The following is a 9,293-nucleotide window of genomic DNA, read 5'->3' as shown; positions in this document are numbered from 1 at the left end:
CCTAGGGGACTCATATACAGAGCCATGGCCAATGGTCTCACCTCATATGGATCGATAGGGTTTGACATCCCCACTCGGGCTAGTCGCGCTAGCATTTAACGGGTGTTTAATACTTCGTAAACATACGCACTCGCCAAGTGTACTTTTAGGGGGTTATAAACGTTAAGTTAGTTACCAAGTGCCCACGGTTGAACATATACTTTTCATACTGTTTTGAAACGCTGTTTGAAGCACTAAAATCTCGTGGCCTACCTTACATTACTGTTATATTAAAACTATAGCTCACCGACATTCGTGTTGACGTTTTAAGCATGTTTTTCTCAGGTGCTTAAGGTTTGCTTGCTTCCGCTGTAGTTGTCATGCTTTGTAGACTCCCGCTGCGCTTATTAGAGATGTCTTCGCATGAAACATTTATTTGCATTCAAACTTTATTACTTTGAAAACAATGAATTTGTAACGACCATTGGGTCACGTATTATTATTATTGCCTTCTATTCGTAGAAGCACGCTTCCGTATGTTAAATATTTGATGTTGGTTAAGATATCACACTTTTATGAATGCAAACTTATTTTAAAACCGCATATAGTGTTTGACCTTGTAATGATCCTGTTGTTGATGATCCGTACACGATGGTTTTGTACGGGGCGTCACAAGATTCATTTTGGAGATTTGAAATAGAAGCTTCATGCCTTTTAACTTCCTTCATATTCCAATCCCAGTAGGCTCCTTCATCAACGGTCACATCTCTACTTTTATAATCGACATGCGATGCCATGAACAAGTGTTCAGTTGCTTCCTGATTTTCTTCAGAGACATTTGTCATCTGAAGTTCCTTTGTTTGGCCCTGATTTTTCTTTGCTCTGCAATATTTCTCAATATGTCCAAACTTTTTGCAAAAATTACACTTAAAGTTTAGTTTATCTTTGAACCAACAATCAACTTCTTGATGATTTGTATTTTGACAAACTTTACATGGAGGAAAAGTACTTTTGTAATTTCCTTTCTTGTCTTGTTTTGTCTTGAATTTACCGACTTGTTATTTTTGAAAGAAGCTTGAAAAGCACCTTCAACCTTTTCTTCGGATCTCATAGAGACCCTTTGTTCTTGTGCTTGAAGCTTGCTGATTAGTTCAGAAACCGTAAGCATGCTAACATCACAAGATTCTTTTATTGCGAAAATTTTGGGTTCAAACTTTTGAGGAACACTTATCATTATCTTCTCTACCACTTTCTGGTCTGAAATCTTATCACCATGAAATCTAATTTGATTAACAACATCCATTATTCACGATGAATAATCTTCACGAGTTCATCATCGTTCATTTTCAACAATTCAAACTCTCATCTGAGAGTCAATAATTTGACAGCTTTTACGCTATCAGAACCTTCATAGGTATCTTGGATTTTATCCCACACAGCTTTTGGTGTCTCCAAGTCCATTATCGAGGTAAAAATTTGATCAGCAAGTCCTGAATGTAAACGGGCTAGTGCCTTATCTTTCTTCAGCAACTCTTCTTCATTACTTCTTAGTTGAGCAACAGTTAGGTTAGCTCTGAGTGCTGGAGGATCTTCATCAGTCTCTACAACCTTCCATAAACCTTGAGACTTCAAATATGTCTTCATCTTTACTGCCCAAATGTGATAGTGCAACCCATTAAATGTTGAAATTGCTGGAGCAGTTGAACTAGATGTCATGTCTAGTCTAAAATTTCTTTATCGTGAATAAAACAGCCCCTTAAGAAGAGAGCTCTAATACCACTGTACATGTTCAAGAATAGAATAGAATTCTACACTTGAAAGATTAAAATAGCAAGACTTTGTTGCTAAAGATTAAAATAGCAAGACTTTGTTGCTAAGTAGATTAGAATAAATAATGAAAGTGTAGAATATAAATAATTAGAAGATTGAGTGTATTATTTGAAGATTTGTTCTCTTATACAACTCTTGATTACAACTCCTATTTATAGGCTACAAAAAACTAACTTTCTTAACCTCTAAGAAAACTTAAGAGGTAAGCATCACGTATATCGATAATTTCTCAACAACTAAGGATACTAAAATATCTATGTATCCTTAATGGATAAGAATTCTTAATGGTTAAGAATACTTAATAGCTAAATATCCTTAATGGATAAGAACACTTAATGGCTAAGAATACTTAATAGCTAAGAAAACTTAATAGTTAAGTTTTCTTAGTAACTAAGTTTACATAACATAAGACAAATGTCTAATAACAATCTTAGATACACTAACACCAATTTAGTAAGGCATTACATATTAATTCTGACCCATTAAAGTTTACGGGTGACTTTTGATCCAATATTGACACGGAATGGATCAAGATGTAAATATATGTAATTTCTAAGTAGTATTAAAACATATCAGTAACATCATATAAAAATATAAGTACCAACACTTTCATTATTTATTTATAAACATATCAGTAACATCATATAAAAATATAAGTAACAAATCCACTTTACCAAGACTGAAACAAAATAAACCAAAATGAAGGAGATTAGAAGCATGTCGAATATGTAAAGTTTATATGTATAAATAAAGTAAACACGACCCTAATAAATTATCTGGTCAACTGGAGTTTTTTTAATATATAGATTTAATTCAGACTTCATTTTCAAATTTGACAAAAATAAAAAAATTATAAACCTTATTTACTGTTCTTACCTGCCATCTGTTGAACGTGATTGGGTTTATTGCTTGGACAAACATCGGTTAACTTAAGTGGCGGTCAGGGCCGTCTCTACAATTTAGAGGCCCTAGACGAAAATAAAATTGGGCCCTTATATACGTTAAATTATTTTAGTACAGAAAAAAAGATTATATTAAAATTTATTAATACGAAAGAGGTTTTCAAGACAGCCATAACAATTTTTTTTTATTATCAAATATTTATTCGACAATATTTTATTTAATTTACTTAACTATTCGACAATTGTATATATATTAAAAAATTTGGGCCCTTCTAATTTTTAGACCCTAAGCAGTTGCCTATGTTGCCTATGCCCGAAGACGCCTCTGGTGGCGGTAATACCACAAGGTAGCAAGGGCCATTCCATTATCGCACTATCTTCTTAAAACTGGCCATGCCTTCGCTAATTACCTTTTCAGGTTATCTTCGGCACCAAAGACCTACATGTATAGGCAAGTAAGGTTGATACAGCACACGAAAATAAATGTGATGCTGACATTGTGCAACTTCAAAGGGTAGTAGACACTTTCTAAAGAATTTCATAACTCATAAGCAATTTCTACAATAACTTAAATGGTACAGTGTAATTTATTTATCTACACCCAAGAAGTTTCTGACTTTCAAGTCAAGTCGATTTGACCCGCCATTTAGCCACCCCATGTACTTTAAAACAGACTTGCTCACGATACATACATAAGTCTGGTGGCCAAGAACTTGCTGGCATAGGAGGATAAAACTACATCACCTACTATTGTTCTGGTCGGGTCAAGAACACCATGACTGGTCGAGATGGTAAGAAATTGATCACCGCTAAGAATGTGATCTGACGTACATAAACATTTGTATCGGAACGACATAGCTTGATCAGCCACCAATTATCGAATTATCAAGCACTTGAACAGTTGTACATGTGGATGACCTTAATTTAAACAAAGACCACAAATGAAAAATTGCTTATATAGCCCTTTCAGGTGTCAAAAAGCAAAAGATCGACTAAACACAATCCATATAATCACCCGATTTTTAATAGTTTTTCTTTCTTAATAGTCCCATTTGACTTTTAATAGTTTTTTTTTTCTTAACTTTGACCTTAAAATATTTTGAAATATTTGATGAAATATATCAATGGATTGGATTTTAAACGTGTTTTATCATTTGTATAATTTTTTATCAAATATTATATAACACAAAAAAAAAAAAAAATTAAAGTCAATGGTTTAAAAAGAAAGACTTTAAAAATCAAAATGTGACGGTTATTTTGAGACAGAGTAATATGATATCTAGAAAACTTAAAATTATGTCACAAGACGTTACATGTGTTTGAATGCTAAAGCGACAGAAACAACACTACTCATGAGACCAGCCCAACATATTACTACCTAAACCATACAATAAACTTGGTTTCTAACCTCCAAAATATGAACTTTGTAATGGTTTTATTATTGATGTATTTATATTCTTTTTATATTTGGGTTATATATATATATATATATATATATATATATATATATATATATATATATATATATATATATATATATATATATATATATATATTATTTGGGTTATATATATATATATATATATATATATATATATATATATATATATATATATATATATAACCAATCGGGGGGAAGCAAATTTTTTTTTTTTCATTTTTTGAAAGAACTTTGTCCACGAACATTATAGATTAGATGAAAATAAGAACATTTAGAAAAGACACTTCGTGATGAATGTTATTATTTTGGCGGGAAAACGCTCGAAGAAGTAATATATAACAATTATCGTGTTTTTCGAGCGTATGTTGAGGTTTTAGACATTAGGGTTTAGATATTAGGGTTTAGATATTAGGGTTTATAGGGTTTAGATTTAGGGTTTAGATTTAGGATTTAGATTGAGTTTTTAACACGAACGGTTTAGAGTTTAGGGTTTAGGGTTTAGGATTTAGGGTTTAGGGTTTGGTGTTTTGGGCTAAATTTTACTTCACAAAACATGAAGAAAAAAAAAACGTTAACATTCTTCACGAACAATATTATCTTGAATGTTATTTTTGTCGATCGTTTTCCCGCCAAAATAATAACATTCATCACGAAGTGTCTTTTCTAAATGTTCTTATTTTCATCATATCTATAATGTTCGTGAACAAAGTTTTTCAAAAAATGAATTTTTTTTTTTTGCTTCCCCCCGCTTCCCCCCGATTGGTTACTTCCCCATTGATCCTGCCTATATATATATATATATATATATATATATATATATATATATATATATATATATATATATATATATATATATATATATATATCACGGGTTTGTTCAAACGAAACAGTTTAATGATATGTTTTAGGTATTAAATGAACGTAAATGATAAAGTTATTTAGTTTAATGACCCGTGGAATCACATATTCCGAGTAAGAAACTTATCGTTGTTTTTACACACATATTGATATATTTAACTTAGTCAGAATAAATGAACTACATTTATTCTTCCACCATTTTGTTCCAATTTTGATCACCAGTATTATTTTTCTTATCATAAAAGTTACATTACAACATTGTATTGAGACATGTATTTCGCATACATATGTAACGTAATTAATCCCGTAAAGAAAACCAATATTTGAATAATAATAATATTATAATAATACTCCCTCCGTCCCACTACAAGTGTCCAGTTACTTTTTCCACAAAGTTTTAGCAAATTCCACTAACTTCATTCTCCGTCAGTCAGAAATCTTATCAGCATTGTTATCTCATCGTATCTTGGTTAAAACAAAAACTGAAGTGCTACTGGTGATGCGAGCAAAAGAAGTAAACATTTGTAATTAGTTAGATATACATATCAATTTTTTGACGAAACATGATTTATAATATTCGTAGCCTATCAATTAAGAGAAATTAACAACAATAAAAAAAATTACAGTCAGCTAAAGATATATAAAGATAACTAATAGTGATCACATTATGTATTCTCACCTTATAATAGCTTTATACGGTTGAGGAGAATTAGATGATTAGCATGTATCGATTATGGTAGTTAATATCATAGTACATAGTTCGGAAAAGAAAAAAAGCAAGCCTGGATAATTGACGCTAAAAAAATTAGGCCATAAAGACGTATCACATTAAGATTGAATAAATGGGTAAATATGATAATTTTATATGTTTATAATGGGCTCATAAGATATAATCATATTTAAGTGGTAAATATGTTATTATTAAAGTTAAGAAGGGTATATATGATAATAACCCTAAATAAATAAATAAAATATTTAATTAATGTTAATGACATCATCAAGATGGCTTAGATTTTTTTCTTTTTCTTTTTAATTTTTTTCTTAACAAAGGAATTAACCTAATAATGACATCATCATTTTAGGATTTTAATAGAAAATATATATATATATATATATATATATATATATATATAGTGGTAGGATCAAGAGGGAAGTAACCAATCGGGGGAAGCAGGGGGAAGAAATTTTTTTTTTCGTTTTTTAAAAAAACTTTGTTCACGAACATTATAGATTGGATGCAAATAAGAACATTTAGAAAAGACACTTCGTGATGAATGTTATTATTTTGACGTGAAAACGTTCGAAGAAGTAATATATAACAATTATCGTGTTTTTCGAGCGTATGTTGAGGTTTTAGACATTAGGGTTTAGATATTAGGGTTTAGATATTAGGGTTTATAGAGTTTAGATATTAGGGTTTAGAAATTTAGGGTTTATGGTTTAGATTTAGGGTTTACATTTAGGATTTAGATTGAGTTTTTAACACGGACGATTTAGAGTTTAGGGTTTGGTATTTTGGGTTTATGGAATAAACCCAAAACACCAAACCCTAAACCCTAAACTCTAAATCGGGCTAAATTTTACTTCACAAAACATGGAGAAAAAAAAACGTTAACATTCTTCACGAACAATATTATCTTGAATGTTATTTTTGTCGAGCGTTTTTCCGCCAAAATAATAACATTCATCACGAAGTGTCTTTTCTAAATATTCTTATTTTCATCCAATCTATAATGTTCGTGAACAAAGTTTTTTCAAAAAACGGAAAAAAAAAAAAATTTACTTCCCCCCGTTTCCTCCCGATTGGTTACTTCCCATTGATCCTGCCCCTATATATATATACATATATACATACATACATACATACATATATATATATGTATATATACATACATACATACATACATACATACATACATATATATATATGTACATATATATATATATATATATATATATATATATATATATATATATATATATATATATATATATATATATATATATATATATATATATATATATATATATATATATATATATATATGTAGTATCTGGTGTTTTCATGTGATCTTTGATGAAGCCCCGCGACGTTTATGCAAAAAATTAGCAACAACAGAAAGGGGAAACACAAAAGCAACACACCCAAGCATAATTAAGAACATCACAGTGCTGTATATGCCCACTGAAGTCCAAAACCTGCAATTTGAAACTCGTATATAAATTCTCTAAATAAAATATGAAAATGGAGACCAAAATATATTCAAGCTTTGAAAGCTGATAACGATCTTTAGTACCTTAATATGATCATTTTCCACTTCTCATAATCCAACGTATCCATTCCCACATACGGGAATATGAATGTTTCAGCAATAAAAGACAGTGCAGCAAAAGTATTCCTGAAATAAAATAAAAAAACTTATTGGACTATAAATATTAATAAGACGTATACGGGTTGAACCACACATACTTGGTTGTCATTCTTGAGCTTTCAGTTACATTATGCCAAGCATAGTGCAATATCAAAACTCCAGAAATAAACACTATCAAAATGCCACTCAATTCAAGTAACTGCACAAAGACAAAAAAAAAAAAAAAAAAAAAAAAAAAAAAAGATTAAATTACGGAAAGACTAAACGTTTTCGGTGAAGTTGGAGGGTTTGTGCATAATAACTACCTCTGCCAACGAAATCGTACCAATTTGAACTCAAATACATTCCCAGTAGTATATCTTTCTTTCACCTTTCATCCAGCCCAATTAATGAGTACTTCTTGATAGAATTAGCTTGCATTGTAGTGAGCCGTCCTGAACCATCTGGACGAAGTCTTCAACAGCTGGTCCCATTGCGAGGTACAGACCTCTACATGCCATGAACGACTCCATATAATATCTTCAAAATGAGCAAATGCACAGCGGAAGATTTCTTTCATACCTGAGAATAAACATGCTTAAAAGTATCAACCAAAAGGTTGGTGAGTTCATAGGTTTATCATAAACAGTAAAATTCATAATTTTGATAGACCACAAGATTTAAATGTGCATGGTACAAATGGGCCCGAATCCTATACCCACCTGTAATGTACATGCGATTTCTTTTAAATACAGTACACCTTTCTCGTGTACGAAACCATTTTTCATAAATCTTAGTAACCGTACACATATCTCGTGTAAAAATAACATACACATAACCTGTGTATAAAATCATTCTCTCGATACATAACATTCACTTTTCTTTGCTTGGCTTTGTAACCGACCTTAACATTTAATGCGCATCATAAATATCCCCAAAATAAACAGAACTTTCAGTCTGTAATCAATATATATAAACCTCGAAGTACTAAACACCACGCCCACTAGCTCTTTCATCTAGTGAACATTCTGGGTGGGGGTGTTAAACCCGGTAGCTACCTTTAGGATTCGCGTGAATTAGGGGCCATACCCGTTTCCTAATTCTTGAGTTACCAAGCTATAATAATCAGGGGAAATATTCACATCAATTAGTGACAATTATCACGTCCAAATAATTCAACACATCATAATCAATAGAACCTCTCGTCTGTATAATAATTCATTCGAGGAATGTTTTGCTTGTGTCATATCGCGTCAACCATTTAAAAAAGCATTTCATGTATTCTCAGTTCAAAAATATATTTCAAAAGCATTTAAATAAACAGTTATAAAAACAGAGCATGTATTCTCAGTCCCAAAAATGTAAAGAGTAAAAGGGAGCAAATGAACTCACGATACGATATTTGGTAGTAAAAATATGCATACGACGATACTGAACAATGCAGGGTTGGCCTCGGATTCACGAACCTATATCAGTTATATATATATATTAAAACACTTAATCACAATCAAACAAGTTTATATATTAATACTTTAATAATTTTTTTATGTCATGTTAATAAATAGATAATTGTAACTATTTTATATATATTATATATTAAATTCTTATTAAAGTATTTTAATGTATATGATTTATTACAAATATTATATAATGTTTTAAAGTTAATATTTACTTATATGATTATATATACCCAAAAATATATTTATATATGCTATGTAAATTAATTAATGTTAGATAATTATAGATAATAACATTTTAAAGAAAATAGCATGTAATATTAATATAGTCATGATATAGGTAGTAAAATATATTTTTACATACGTATCTTTTGTTTGTTAAAATAATAATTATAATAATAATAATAATAATGATAATAATAATGATAATAATAATAAGATGATAATATTAATAAATGAATAGATAAGTAACTAC

This window comes from Rutidosis leptorrhynchoides, chromosome 8, assembly GCF_046630445.1.
Source record: "Rutidosis leptorrhynchoides isolate AG116_Rl617_1_P2 chromosome 8, CSIRO_AGI_Rlap_v1, whole genome shotgun sequence".
In the NCBI taxonomy this organism is placed as follows: Eukaryota; Viridiplantae; Streptophyta; class Magnoliopsida; order Asterales; family Asteraceae; genus Rutidosis; species Rutidosis leptorrhynchoides.
The sequence above is the reverse complement of the archived record's forward strand: the minus strand, read 5'-3'. Positions refer to the sequence as shown.